The following is a 15,875-nucleotide window of genomic DNA, read 5'->3' as shown; positions in this document are numbered from 1 at the left end:
AAGTGGTCATTAGTCTTCATTCTACCAAGGCACACACATTTTTTATATCCAGTTACCCATCTCAACCGGCAATATACGCCTCAGTCCTAATCACTGATCTTGAGACCTCAAACTCGTATTAGGGTTTACATATATAATATATAACATCATCAATAAACAGACCTATATTTAACAATGGCACAAGTAGTCTTGACATATTAGCCAGCCCACCTACATATCAAATCGTCAAAACCATATTTAATAATGGCATACAATATCAAGGTGTCTAACTTATTAGCTATCTCAAATATCCATTGCATTTAATTAAGTAATATACAACAATCTTAAATAACATGTAATTAACTTACAAAACAAGTAATTAACTTACATCTTAATTTAATTGCATAAACCTCCATATTATTGCATATTATTGTATATTATGTATTTTAGGAATTAATTATGTCCATTTAAATCATTTAAATCGACCAATATGATCTAAATAGCTTTGAAACCCACGAAAACAAAATAAAAACCCAATTAAACCAATTTGCTAATTTTTCTAGAAAGGGAGTCGGCTCCTTTTCAAGGGAGCCGACTTTTTATCACAAGGGTGCTAGCTCCCTTGAAAAGGTTCCAGCTTTCTACCTGAGAACTGAAAAAATCAACAAGGAGTCGGCTCTCGACCTGCTGCACTTCGTCTTCTCCAACTCCGGCCGTTGTAAATTGTTCTTTTCTCATCTGTTAAGGGTCCTAAACACCCGTACTAAGTCCCAAACGATCCTAATTAATTATTTAAAGTCATTATGCATCATTAAAATAATTTAAAACAAATTTTCATGCATCAAGATTCAAGATCAAGTAAATATATATACATAAACATACATGCTGTTTTAAATCTGATTAACCATGAAAATATGATCGTTTTTACTGTATAATTATCCTAGAATTGACCTAGGTATCTACTGAACACGAACCCAAAGGAGCTGAGTAGAATAAAAACTTGCCTTTACGAGTTTCGGACAGAAAACCCGGATCTCCTTCTTTCTGTTCTATTCTCTATTTCCCGGCGACCTTTGGTTGCCTTTGCTGCCTTCTGTTGCTCGCGTCCTAATCCACAAAAAACCCTCTTATCCTTCCTCCGTGGTTTCGGCTTTTCTTCCTTGGCAACACCTTCTTCTATCTCTCTAAAACTCTCGGCCTCTCCTTTTCTCTCTAACTCTTTCTCTATCTTCTATCTCACGCAGTAAAACAGCCCCTCATAGACATCTAATGCATATATATTTATAGGGTACATAATACCATAATCTTAGTTATACTACTCTTCTGCCTTAGAGGAAAAGAAAAGGAAAAATAAAATAATTAAAGTAATAAATATACTAACTATATAATATCATGTATAACTATATAATATCACGTATGTACATATATACATACCCATTAATAAATATAAATAGATAACTGACTCCACCATATTATTATTAATCATAATAATAATAATAATAACATCCATATATATATATACATATACACACACACACACACATATACACATCTATATACATATATAAATATAACTAATACCCATGGGTCATAATCCTTATCCATTTAGGCTTCCTATTCAAGTAGTCCATGAGATCCATTTAGTTGGTCCATTAGTATTATCCAAATCCATTTCCTTTATTTTAAACTTTAAAAAAAAAATAAAATACAACATTTAATCTTAACAATTAATTACAAATAATTACACATAATTAAACAAGAAATTACACACATTTAAATCACACAATTCACGTAGACAATTAAATCAAATAAGCACATAATTACATAGCCACATAATCAAATAAAATGAAAATAAAATAAAAGAATAAATCATCAAATAAATCCTTTAAAAATTAGGGGTATTATAATTAAGAGCTGAGAGAACCCAAAGGGAGAAAGAATTCAACGAAAACCTAAAGGTAGACTAATGGTGAGCTGAGAAAAGCATCTCGCCCTCCTCAAAACCATCACCGGTACTGAAGTTCAATGGTGAGGGTATTCGTCAAGGAAACGTCTTCGGGAATTTTGTTTTTTCTCCTCACTTGAAGAACAGAAATGGATTTCCTCTCCGCTACATCAATAGGAAAAACAATCGGGCCCTTAGCAGAATGTTGGCCACTTATGTCGACCTCAGGTGCCCCCGAGTCATATTAAAAAACCCTAGTACTCAAGGTGCGACTGTTGCTCCATTAACTCATAACTTTGAAATCAAATGGGAAAAGAAAAACGAAATAGAGAAAGAAGAAGATTGACCTTCGTCGAATGGATGAAATCGCTGTAAGGAAGGGACTTCTATAATACCCCTAAAATTAAAAAGGATAAAATTGGGATTTAAATTTCATTCTATGTGCATTTTTGTCTATTGATTTTGTAATTGTTGTATTTTGTTTGTTTTATTTAATTATTTGTAAATTGTTACTTGTGTATTTGTATTTCCTTATTTGGTTAATTATTTTCTTTATTTGAATTATGGTCTGTTTAGTTATCTGAGTTATTGTATTACTTGTTTTATTTTAAATTGTATTTTAAATGCCTTATTTGGTTAATTATTTAATTGTCTTTAATAAGTGCTTAAGTAGAAGTTGAATTAACAATTTTCAGTTAGGGTTTCTTGGAGCCGTCATACAAGTATTTAACGTGTATGTGACTTAAGTTTATGGGCCGACTCTAGTTTAATTAGGTTTCTGCCTTAGCTCTAGTTTAATTAGGGTTTTTTAAAGGCCTATATATATATAGTTTAATTAGGGTTTTCTAAAGGCCTATATATATACGTGTATGAGTTTCACTAAGGGTTTTGGAAGAACCCTATTCACGGCACAGTAAAAATAGAACATAACAGAGAGAGAGTTGAGAGAACAGAGGCAATTGTAAGAGCTACCAAGGACAAGAACAGAGAGGGTCAAAGGAGGGTTGTGGTGGATTAGATCACACCCATAGAAGGCTTGAAGGAAGTTAGTAGTTACCGGAAACTTAGAGACGACACCGGGATTTCATAACTGAAATCACAGGCAAGTTCTTCTCTTTCTCCTTCTCTTTTGCTCGTGTTCTGTGCACCTAGATGATCTCTAGGGTTTAATCAATCAATAACTGGAAGTTATATGTTTAATATATGTTATATGAATGATCTGTTTGCCGTAAATTCAAATCTGTTTACAGTTCATGTATGGTTGCTCCCAGTTTTGTTTTTAAAAGCATATTAAGTTTTGTTGTAATGTTTGTTACTGTATTTGCTTCCATATTCTATAAACGATCCATGTGGATGTTAATGGGATGATAGAAGACCTTAGGTTCAGTATTATTGAGGAACAGAGGGGTTGGAATGGAGCTGTGGTTGCAAAATAGTTTTAGTGTTGTCCCTAAAGCATGTCTAGTTTGGTAGCAAATTTGATCTATGTAATTGATTTAAATGGTTAAAATCAAACCTTTGCGATGCTAGTGGATATTAATTAGACCTTTAGGATCAGTTTTTGAAACCAACTGAAGGGCAAAAACATGCCGGAGAAGAAGCAGAAAGTCAGAACGGAGCAGAACGGGGACAGAGGCTCTCAAAGGAGGTGAGAGCTGGCTCCATGGATGTGGGAGCCGGCTCCCATACTCATTGAGCCGGCTCTAAATTCTATAGAGCCGGCTCCAGGCTCAAAAAGAGCCTGCTCTTGGAATTTAGAGCAGGCTCTTTCAAATAGTGGTTTTTTGAATTTTTTTTTACGATCTGTTTGCAACTGTTGGAGCATGGGAACTGTCTGGATGGGTCTGGGTCTACATAGAGGTATTAAGAAATTTATTTTGGGTGTAATTAATACCTTAAGTTGATTAATGTTGACCTCTAAGTCAATGGGACAAACAGTATAAAATTAAGGAATTTTCTACGCTACTAACGGATGGAAGAGAAATGAATTGCTTAATTAAATTTCAGCAATTGTTATGGGATTTAGTAAGTTATTAAAACTTATTTTATATGCATGGTGAAGTATTTTAATTAACCAATTGGACTTGTGGCATAGTGTATGGCTCTGTGCTAAAAGATGAAACAGAATACGAGTATACAACTTAGTACGCTGTTATCGGACGAAAGGAACTAAATTGCCTAGGTTAGTTTAGGAATTGATTGGACTATAATATGATTATAAAACTTAATTGTAATGCATGATACAGTCATTGATACATTAGATGTGATCTACGCATGATTTGGATGCTAGTTGTTGAACCTTTAAACCGTTTCCTGCAAATACATGGTTTAACTCTTGAATTTAAATTGCTGAAACTATAAATAGTCTCCTGGAAGTATTTGGGATGGTTCTGGATTGTAAATTGCTAAACTGTTAATTATGTGTTGTAATTTACATGGGTTGGATGTTAATTGTGGAATCTTATATATTATTCTACAGTTAATTGGATTATGGTTTTGAACTGTAATTGTTGTGGCATTGTATAAACTATTCTGCAATGATATGGATAATTGGTCTTAGACTGTAAATTACTTGCTTATTATTTATATGTTGTAATTTACATTGATATGGAGGATTGTATGCACTGGTATGGGACGGTGACATACTAGGTATGGTTTAGCTCAAAACGCTCATTCCTACCTTATGGATTTTAATTGGTGAACAGTTTTACCTATTCAATCAATTATATGGATTTTGTGGATTGTATGTACCGGTATGGGACGGTGGCATACTAGGGACAGACTGATTCAAAGTAACTCAGTCCTACTTATTTTGGATTAAGGGTTCGAATTATAAAAACATAATTCTCCTTATATTTAAGTCTGTGCAGCTGAATAAGCTGAACGACTTATTAGATTTCCTATGGATGGATATGAATGGATTTTAAATATATATTTATAGTACCACAAGATGAACTTGAGTCTCAGACTCGTTGGTTAGGGTGCGTATATGCAGTGGATGCGTAGCTGGCTACAGTAGGTTGAGGTGTACCCTGTTAGGTCTAGGTACTCATGCTCACCTTTGGGTGCATTTTCGCATGTTGCCTTCTATTCAGGTTGAGATCTCTACTGTAGACCAGTGAATGTCCCTTAGTGTGGATATATCTATATGTATGGACTAGATAGCTATTGTTGAGATATCTAGGGTGAATTTGCGTATCGAGTCATTGTTTGGATTGTAGTTAGAGAAGAATTTGCATGTGGGCCTGACCCACTCTTATTTTTACAGGTGTTTGTTAGTTCCAGACTTAGAGCTGGATCGTACTGAGCAGATACAGTCTTCACTCCACCGATGACCAGGATTTTATTTCATATTTTAGACTTGGGTTTCATTTCCAATCTTTTGAGTTCAGTGAGATATTTTAGGGGTCCATTAGATGGATTCCCGAGTTGTAATAGAAATGGAGAAGTAGGATGTATCTAGAATAATTCTTTATTAATAAAATTTTATTCTGGGGTTTTTGAATTCTTGTTCTAGTTTCTTTTCAGCAATTTATTTATTACTGTTTCTTAATTGTATTCTGTGTTTGATTATTGCTAATTGATTTGATATCCTCGGGCTATCGGGCGTGGGCCTAGCCAACCCGCATCCGGAAATCCGGGGGTATCACAAAATGTCAAGAGGTCATGGTGCCAAGTCTCTTCACCTAAATGCCAACAAATGGGTCCATGAGAGTGTGACACTTGTCACACTTTTCAAAAATTACAAAATGGTCCTTTTTCAAAATATCTTCAAAAATAAATTGCAAAAAGGTCCCTCAAACGAAAAATAATAATTTTGCATAATTACACTAAAATCCTAAAAGTTATGAATAATGACACTAAAGTAAGCATTCATACCCTTTATGAAAAATAAAAGCAACTAGCATGCTTTTCAACAAAAGTGAAAATACCAATGTCATGGAAATCAAATATCATGAATGCATGCAAAACCAGAATCAAATCCGAACACTCGAAGTGAGGTTAACCAAGGAAAAACGATAAACGAGTAAAAGACGAAATAAGAAAAAAAAAAATGAAAAAAAGAAAATCCCCAAAAATGGAAAAGGAGGAAAAAGACCGGGTCATTACAGGCCCCGTGCCATCCACGTCACAGATATGTGACTTTTCGATTTTCACATCGCACAGTTTGATTGATTGAACTTATTTCTCAGATCGATCTTGAGAGATCGATCGAACTCAGTTTTTCAGTTTCTCAGATCGATCGAAGTTTTGAGATGGATCTCATATTTTTTGTGATCGATCGAACTTCACAGATTTCATACACATATTCCATGCATCTTATCTTGTGTCCATGCTATCTCATTTATACCCAATGCCTGTGATTTTCCACATTGGATGCATTTTACACTTATACTGCTTAGCATGTTCACCTCCTATCACTTATATAGATTCATGTCATATATGTTTTGTCTATCTTATTTAACATGCATGTTTCTATTTTGTGCTTTAAAATCTTTATTCTGGCATTGACTCCCCTTGCAAGTTTTAAATTATTTTTCAGGCCATGACTAAGTGCAAGACCATAGCCCGCGGACACTATCACCGCCGGGGCAGGCACACTTTTAATGACGAGGCCGGTCCTTCTTATAACCATGGCCCTATACAGGAGGAGCCATTAGAGCCTACTCCACCTTAGTCACCTTCACAGGCTCAGGTTGCGTTTACACCATCTCCATCACAAGATGAGGCTGAGGCTGAGCATTCACCATCACCATCTCCACCACATCAGCTAGCTCAGCCAGCCCAGGAGCTTGACAGACCCGTATCCAGATATGCACAGATGTCAGTGGCCTATGAGTCACAGATTTCTTCTCCAGATCAGTACTGACCCGATCCGCTTATGATGTCATTACCTGGAGGGGCCTTGCAACTATTCTTGCGCCAATTACTAACCCTGTGTATCCGAGGCTCATACGGGTGTTCTTCCAAAACCTCCGGCCATCCCCGCGTACCACGACAGAGATGATTACCACCATTGATGGCCACCAGATCTCTATTACTATGGACACACTATCCCGATCATGCCATTGTCCACATCAATGCCCTCCAGAGCTTCAGGAGATATATTCGAGGCTATATAGGCCTTTTTATGCCGACATGGCAGTATTTCTGACAGGTCACTATGCTGCTAGTGAGACCTTCGCCACCCGCACTTTTCTTCCAGATGACCTGTGGTTCATTGACTTTGTCTTGTTCCACAACATATACATGGCCGGGCACAAGATTCAAAGGTGAGGAGATTATCTGATAGCTCTATCCGCATTCTATATAAGGCACTGGGTGTCTATCCCCGCGCTCATCTGGAGCGTGATGAGGAAGCTCTACGATGAGTATATCAGCAAGGAGAGGCCCAAAAGGGTTAAGTCTCTCCTATTTGGCCACCTCATCACCCAAATCCTGCTAGACCAGCGATATCTTTTCCATCCTCGGGAGCACCCTAAGAGAGGATCCTGTCACTTCCTAAAGAAAGATTGGGACAAGAGCTATAATGTTATTATTGCTCGATTACAGGAGAACGCCGCACAGGCGGCAGAGGATTTAGAGGCTGAGAAGCCAGCAGCAGCAGCAGACCCGGCAGCGGATGACGCACCAGTTGATCCGATTGCCGAGCGTATGGACATTGATTTAGAGTGACCTACAAATAACGCAGAGCAGCACTCTCCAGCTGGGTTGCCAGTACACAAGGAGGAGCAGACTCAGGATTCTCATTCTTCAGATTCTTATATACCTGAGGCTCCCAGTCAGACCCCCGGCTTTGGAGAGCGCCTTCAGGCTCTTGAGGATGCAGTGGTTGCTATGCGAGCTGATATTACCGCCTTTAGAGCTAATACTGTTCCCCACAGAGCTAATTTTGCTGCACTCTGCATGGATATCACGACTATGTTCTGAGATTTATCTAGGGATGTCCGCAGAGCATGCCCCGCCTGTCCTGCCTCATCCACCTGAGATTCCAGTTTTTTCTATCTTTTCGTACTGCATCTCTGTCATTCATACTTCATTTTTGTCACTGTATTTTATTTTTACAGCCGGGTCTGTCGGCTTTGACATTTTTATGTCCCTGTACTCTATTTTCTTTATATATGCTTTCTTTATGGATGTCATTTTTTTATATATATTCTCATATCTGTCTGTTTGACTCCATCAGGTGCATCACATTGACTTCAATGAGAGAGAATGCTGCCCAATTTTCAGGACCACCCTTATACCTTTCTCCCTACTTTATTTTATTATCCCATTTACACTTGCATGTCCACTGTGCACTGATTATTCCTTTTGTTATCTGATGAGTTTATCCAAGTGCCAAACTTCAGGACCACAGTTAATCATAAGTTTGGGGGGGCCATGCCACCCACTTTGGATACTTCAGTCCCAGCTATTCTTTGCCTTAATTGCACTGGTATACTCTTTCCTTTTGTTCACTTTGCACATTGAGGACATTGTGCCATTTAAGTTTGGGGGTAATGGTGTATGTTACAATTTTTGCTTTTAAATTCAAAATTTTGAGCATGCCTTGTGTATTTGAGAGATTTTTTTATGATTGGTCCATATGTAGCTATGATTTTGATCTTTTAAGGATTATATTGCTTAAAATTTAAAAATTGCTTGACTTGAGAGTTCAATATTCCTTGTATGCCTTGCGGATGCCATTTAGGAGTAAATTTTTTGAAAAATTGATATCTTGCTTGCACTTGTGGTCCACATCATCTTGATTTTGTGATTTTTTTTTTAGATTCACTCTAGTCTTCTACACTAGCACAGGCATACACTAACATTCATTTGTGGGATACATGCTTTGTTGATTATTGAATTGGTTATATCCCAATTGAGCTAGTAGTATATTGAAAGCTTTCATTCTTGACAAGGTGGATAACAAACCCTTTTCACTAAGTAGTCAGGATTCTAGGCTCATCAAGCACTGAACTTCTCGCGCCGAAAAGTGGAGGACCCAAACTCTAGGTTAATAATTGAATACAAAAAAAAAAAAAAAAAAAGAAGTTGCAAAAGTAATAAAAAAAAAGTGAGGACTTCTCCCAAAAGGTGAGAAGTGGGAAACGATTAGATGGAGGTTGTCTTGATTTGTAGCCTAGTTGATTTGAGCTTGTAAGTCCGTAGGGGTGTTTGAACGCCTAATGCCCTAAGGCCGTCTGATTTGGGAGTCATTGACCTAACGCTCGACCTCATGAATCGCTAGAAAGCTTAATAGATCAACACATTACACCATGCTTCTAGCTTTGATCCTATAAAAATAAATAAATAAATAAAAATAAAAAATAAAAAAAATTGAGTGAAAAGAATAAGCATACCTAGAACAATAAAGCTTTAATAAAAGGTCCACTCTTTGTCTTGATGATCGGTACTAGATTTGTGTGCTAGTTTGAGGGTAAGGATATGATTAATTCTTTAGTTGGCTTAGATAGCAACACATTTGATGCCAGTCCATTCAAAAGGATTCTAGAGTTGTTTTGATTTGCATGATCATTTTCTTGATGTGTGGAGGACCATACTGCTTGTTTGGCGTTGAGATTTTGGGAGATTGCTTAGAAATGGTTGAAAAATTGCATACTTGAGGTAGTTTTCTCTCAATGCTTGTTCGCAATATTGGTGTCTCTTTTGAAAGAATGAGCTTAATGTTTATGGGTATCATTTCTGGAAAGCCTCACGAGACTTCACTCGTCCACTAGGGGTAACCTAGGGGTTTAAAAGGCTTGTTGCATAAGCTAAGACGTTATCCATTTATTGCTTTCTAGTTCATAGATGTATAGTTGTTCATTTCATTTTTTTACTTTTTAGTTCATTGCTAGGGACTAGCAATATTTAAGTTTGGGAGAGTGATGAGCGCTGAAAAGTGCGTATTTAAACCCCTTAAGCTTAGGTATTTTAGAACCTTTATCTACTTTATTTTACCATTTTGTATTGATTTCGTGTTATTTCCATTTTCAGGTACTTTTCCTCAAAATAAGCTAACTCAGGCAAATAAGAACATAATTGAAGCAATTCTGGGATTAATCAAAGAAAGGAGCAAAGTAGAGCAGAAGGAAGCAAATGGTGGAATTTCAGCACCTTCGATCGATCTCAATAAAAGTTCGATCGATCCAACTTTCATCGATCTCAGCACTTTAAGATAGATCTGAGTCATGTTTGTCCCTGTTCAAAGATCTCAAAAGTTTGATCGATCCAACTTCTTTATTCGATCGTTCGAACATTCTTGTCTTTATCCAAATGATTGATCTTATCCAGTTGTACCACCCTACCAACCACTTTTGTCCTTTTCCCAAAAATATCTTCAAAATATCTCAGATTTGTTTTTATCCAAAAAGGCGCCGCCATTAAGGATCGATCCAGCCTCAGTTCGATAGATCTCAACAAGTTCGATCGATCCAAGTCCAAGGCTCGATCGATCAAACTTCCTTCAGTGCGAAAAAGTTAAAATTCCAGCTCATTGAAAGCTGTCCTTATCCAATCATTGGGGAATATTTTATACACGACCCCAGCTCATTTTGTGTGTCACTTGACCTACCTATATAAAGAATATGATACACTTTTTGAGGGGGATACTTAGCATTCTTAGAGATTCTTAGAGAGAGGCTACTCTTTGTGAGGAAGAAAAGAAGAGGAGGAGGCTAGAGTTACCATTGGAGACTCTTCATCAACCAAGGAGCAAATTTCTTCCATGGAGCTTGCCCTTGAGGGTTGGAGGACATCATCCATGAGTGGCTAGACATCCTCTTGGGGCTAAAGTTAGCCCGAAGCATGCTTTCTACTTCTTGATTTATGTATTTTTGAGGGGATTTGTATTGTGATTCATGTCTTGACACTTTTATATATATATAGATCTTGTTTCTACAATGATTTATATGGTTTAATGTTTCCAATTGATCATTTCATTCTATCCATATGTCTATGTATGCTAGAATAGATGTTCATGTGTTTGTCTCTATTTCTTATGTTATTGATGCATGTCTATGTGTGTTGATACTATAGATCTAGAGATTGTCAAGACTTAGTGCTTAATGTCATGTTCTTGTGGTTTATTTGATGGTTCATACTCATTTCTTGATGGATTGTGCCTCTTCCTTAGTTTAATTAGTTTAATTTCATGCCATTAACTTAGTTGTAGTGTAGTTGTTAAATGGGAGGACAATCCATGCTTGTTGTTGATGTTCCATACTTATGAAAAACAAGTAACATGTATCTCTAACCTTGTGATATGTTTGGATTATGAGCTTAAAGAAAGGATTAATGCCTTAATTTGATATGTTGTGCTATCCACCATGTTATTTAGACAATATATGCTTAACTTGTCATCTATGCTTGTTGAATCAACCACACACACACTTTATTGCAATATATGTTCTTCCCCTCATTAATCATTCATTAAATGTATAGAAAAGCTATGCTTAGTGGTGATATTTAAACCCCAAGATCTCTCTCTATCTTTTTTTCTCTCTATTGCATTATTGTTTTAGTTTAATTTGCATCTAGTTTAATTCAACCAACCAACCACTATTTTGATCACTAGACCTACTAACCCTAATTTTGATTCCTCAAGCTAGTATGACAACTTAATCCCTTGGGACGATCCTTTCTCACTCTTGCTACGTTAGTAGCAGTGTTGGTAGTGGTTTTTATAAATTTAAACTTGACCTAAAAGGCTTTTTTTGAACCGCACATTCACTACATTATTTTGGCATATAGGAACGGCCATCGTCATCAAGTTGAAAGAATAAGTCTTGACTATAATGGGTCTTAAATGTAATCAAAGTTAATTATCATTTTTGTTGTGGATTGCTTGACAATACTTATATATATTTGACATTTTGAGCTCATTAAAATGTGTTTATGATATTTCCTGTTAATTTATGTATGTACATGCATGTATTACTTTAAATGATTAAGACAAGAATAGTCTTGGAATAGACATTATTGCTAGACCTTTATTGATGTTTCTCACTTATAGATTATGTTAAATGGGTTACTAGTGTTTTAGTACATGGAAGGGACTATGTCATTTAGGGACATACAACTGCCATGACTCACATTGATAGTTTGTTTACCATGGTATTTATGATGACAAACTTAATACCTTAATTTGATTTATGGTGCTCACTAATGACTATTTACTAAATCACTACAAAAATTATCATATGTGCTAAGTGGGAGAATGTAAGATTATTTATTTAATTGTGGCCCACATGATTTAGATATGTGACATATTACTTGGCGGCTAAGTAAATAGATATCAATTAATATTATTTATTCTTGGTTAACTTATACTTACCTTTTAGGTAATTACTTATTAGAGAAGTGTTTTCCTTTCTTGTTCCTTACTTTGATGGAAAGTGGAATTAATTACTAATAAGGAAAACTGGTCCTCTCTCTGCCTTTATAAAAGTGCATATACTCTATCAATTATGTATGATTAATGATACAATACGAAAAAGTTTTATGTGTGCAAAAGGCCAAGAAAGAGAAACCAGTTTTCACTTTTGCTTGTTGATCAGAGTTGCTGTTTCGTTTGTGGTTAAAGGATCTGGACGTTGGACTTAATCTCAACAAGGTTTGATATCATGAATCGAGGTATATATATCTAACAATATATATTTATGCGTTATAAGGATGTGAAATTAATTAAAGTTCTAAGATCCAAGGATTTATAATTATTTGTGATTAATGTCTAACACAAATTAATTAAAGTTTACATCAACTTCTTAGATTTCTCCTTGACATCCTTGCTCAATAACTCAAATTGGGTAAGATTTCCTACACACAAAGAAGAATTATTAGTAGTATCATTATCAACATGAGCAATAAAAGCAATAGAAACATCTTTGTTATTTTCCTTATCTTTCAATTTAGAAGGATTTCCTTTATTGTAATTTATATTCTTTCTATTTTTATGGAACCTTCTAGAATTTTTAGACACGCTGAAATCAAATTTCAAAATAAAACAGAACTTTCCACAAGGATCAACTCAATGTGTAAAGATTGGCTCTGATACCAAATTGTGAGTCGTACGCAGCGTAATATTTAGAAAGTTTTGCTTATTTTAAAACAGATCTTTGTCTTTACCAACTTTACTTATTTTAGCAATTAAACAATTAATCACATGGAGATAAAATAAAGCAAAGTATAAAGTTAGAGATGACACCAGAATTTTAGCGAGGAAACCCCAGTTAATAAAATACGTCAACTGTTATGTGAAAAACCTCGTGGACTATGCAATCCAAAGTAAACTAATCCACTATGCTTGAAACAAAGTATACCGAACTTTGACTCTGCCTCACACCCTATCATTCTACCAAACACCAACTGGTGACAATCATCTGGCTTTGCGACTTCCCGTCCAACAGCAACTTGACTTCAGACTTATGTTTGACATTTGTAGAAGAGTAGCAGGTAGATTAGACAACATTCCACGAATGTTCCAACCCTTTTAAAGTGCGATTGCTTTTACTTCTGATTTTCAATCGTTTGAAATCGATGTAGAAGTAGATCTGCTTTCGTCTGATCAATTTAGATGCAATTGTATGATCACAATCAGGATTTGAACACCACAACTCTAAACTCACTATAGGTTTATGTGTATGTGTTCTAGAAAGATGATAGAAAAATTAACTCTGATTTTCTGCAAAAATAATCTTCCTAAGGCTTTTAAGAATAATGAATTTGTAAATCAAAAGCCGTAAATCAACCAATGTATATGACATGGTTTATATAGAGGTTTGTAAAGTCCTATTCCTTCTAAAAATAAAAGAAATTTCGTGCATAGGACTTAAAAGGTAAGCTGGATCAAAAAAGAATTAACCAGAACAAGGAAACTAAAAACCTTTTGCAATCAAGACTTCTGGAACCGGTTCCTATATTTGGTACCGGTTCCCAAAGGACAGTATAGAGTTTCTCAAATTGCAGCTTCTAGAACCAGTTCCAAATCCTTGGTGCCGATTTCCACTTGACAGAGTCCAATATAAACTTGGATTTTCAGTTGTTGGTAACTCTGAACATATACCCTGTAGTTAATTGTGTCCTAAGTGGGAAACGATGTCCTAATGTATTATTCTTGCCTTTTCGATGATCAACAATATTTTCCTCTTCTGAACAAACTTCCAATTCTGCAGTTGATGTCAATATGGTAACTGAAATTACAACTCTACTAGGACTTATTTTGTTACAGAAATTTGCCAATCATAAAAATATATCTCACAAAAAGCATTTGCGTGCTCCATCTTCTAAGTAACAAAAGGGTTCAGTCTTTTCGTAAAGTGAGAGAAGAAGAGACAACCCTTCTGTTGGAGAAGATCAAACAATATTCTTGTTCTTCTTCACCATTAAATCTGACTAAAATGTTAATCTCACTAACAAATGATGTAGTGTGTGGCATAGCATTAGGAAAGAAGTATGAAGGGACATGTGAGAGGAAGTTAAAAGAGCTATTTAGGGAATATATGGAGGTTTTGGGAGCTTTCAATGTGGGGGACCATATCCCATGGATTGCATGGTTGAATCACGTCAACGGTTTGAATGCTAAAATGGAGAAAGTTGATGAAGACCTCGATAGTTTTCTAGAGGGTGTGTTAGAAGAGCATATGAATTGTCAAAATAGTGAGAGCAATGGTGGTACGAGTTTTGAAGATAATGAAGGCCAAGAGGATTTCTTATGCGTTTTACTTTGAATTCAAATAGAGGACGTTACTTTTCCTCTCCACAGAGACATAATTAAAGCTCTCATCTTGGTAAGTCTGACTTTAACTTTTTTTTTTTTTTTAGTAAATGAGTAACTTCTTAGGGCCCGTTTGGTAATCACTGTTGATTTGTGCTTTTGCTTTGATTCAAAGTAGAAGCAATATTTATGCTTTTAGAGTATGTTCAACACTATTTAGCAACTTGTTTGGTAACATAAATTTGTTACAAGATTTTTAGAAGCAAAAATATGAAAGCATGTTTGGTAAAAAGTATTGCAAGTTTGATAATTTGAATGGTTAATTAGTTAAAAATATTATTTTAGAAAATTTATTTTATTTTATTTATTTTTTATTAACAGTGCTTCGTTACAGTGCGGAAGCAAACAAAAACATCATTTTGATGGTTCTGATTTTGGCCTTAATTTTGGAAGCGCTTCGGTACTATTCAAAAGCACAACAAATATTACCAGACATGCTTCATGCTTTTGCTTCACTACAGTACGCTAGCAAAAGCAAAAAACATGAAGCAAAAGTACAAGCCAAACATACCCTTAGTTAGTTCACGGGTTGAAAGATTAAAAATTAGTGAAATTTGGTAAACAATTATTAAGAAAAAGAAGCTGCTACCCGTACAAATTATTCTTTGCAGTAGTATTTGGAACATTTGTTTTAAGCAATAATCCTTGAAACAATTATCTACGATGATATATCTACAAACACTGGGTGACTTAAAATTTCATATGCGCAGATCTTACAACTTATTTTTAGTTACCATCTTTTGTTTTGTAGGATATGTTTACAGCTGGAACTGAAACTATCTCCACATCTCTAGAATGGGAAATGACAGAGCTTTTAAGACATCCTGAAGTCATGAAGAAACTGCAGAATGAGGCTAGAGGAATAGCCACAGGCAAAAAGAACATAACTGAGGATGATTTAGAAAAAATGCATTACTTGAAAGTAGTGATAATCAAGGAATCTATGCAGTTACATTCTCCTTTACCATTGTTTGTTATGAAATAAGGATCGAATAGGAGTTTATGAGAACAAGAGAAAAATAAATGACAAGAAAATAAATAAGCACACACTCAAACGAGACAAGAATTTACGTGGTTCGACTATGCCTACATCTACGGGGAGAAGACAAAACAATATTTCACTATGGAAATAAAGAGATACAAGGCAAAGTGGCTCACACCCAAAACCCAATTACACCCAAACTCTCTCAC

The 15,875-nt window shown here is 35.6% G+C and overlaps 1 long non-coding RNA gene across 2 annotated transcripts in view; it reads right to left on the bottom strand.

Moving 5' to 3' along the window:
* The window catches only part of LOC132302302 (uncharacterized), a 53,457-nt gene that overhangs the window by 571 nt on the left and 37,011 nt on the right, over positions 1 to 15,875 (bottom strand). Inside the window, exon 4 of one of the 2 annotated variants that reach the window (XR_009480804.1) lies at positions 12,595 to 12,727. The exons of the other annotated variant lie outside the window; for it this stretch is intronic. This is a non-coding gene — a long non-coding RNA (uncharacterized LOC132302302). Of the gene's footprint in view, positions 1 to 12,594; positions 12,728 to 15,875 lie in introns of those variants that run through there. 2 annotated transcript variants of the gene reach the window in all.

The sequence above is a fragment of the Cornus florida genome, unplaced genomic scaffold (genome assembly GCF_030987335.1).
Source record: "Cornus florida cultivar Cherokee Brave unplaced genomic scaffold, ASM3098733v1 CherokeeBrave_3.0.0_Hap2_Chr04, whole genome shotgun sequence".
In the NCBI taxonomy this organism is placed as follows: domain Eukaryota; kingdom Viridiplantae; phylum Streptophyta; class Magnoliopsida; order Cornales; family Cornaceae; genus Cornus; species Cornus florida.
This window is presented reverse-complemented; position numbering and strand designations above follow the sequence as displayed.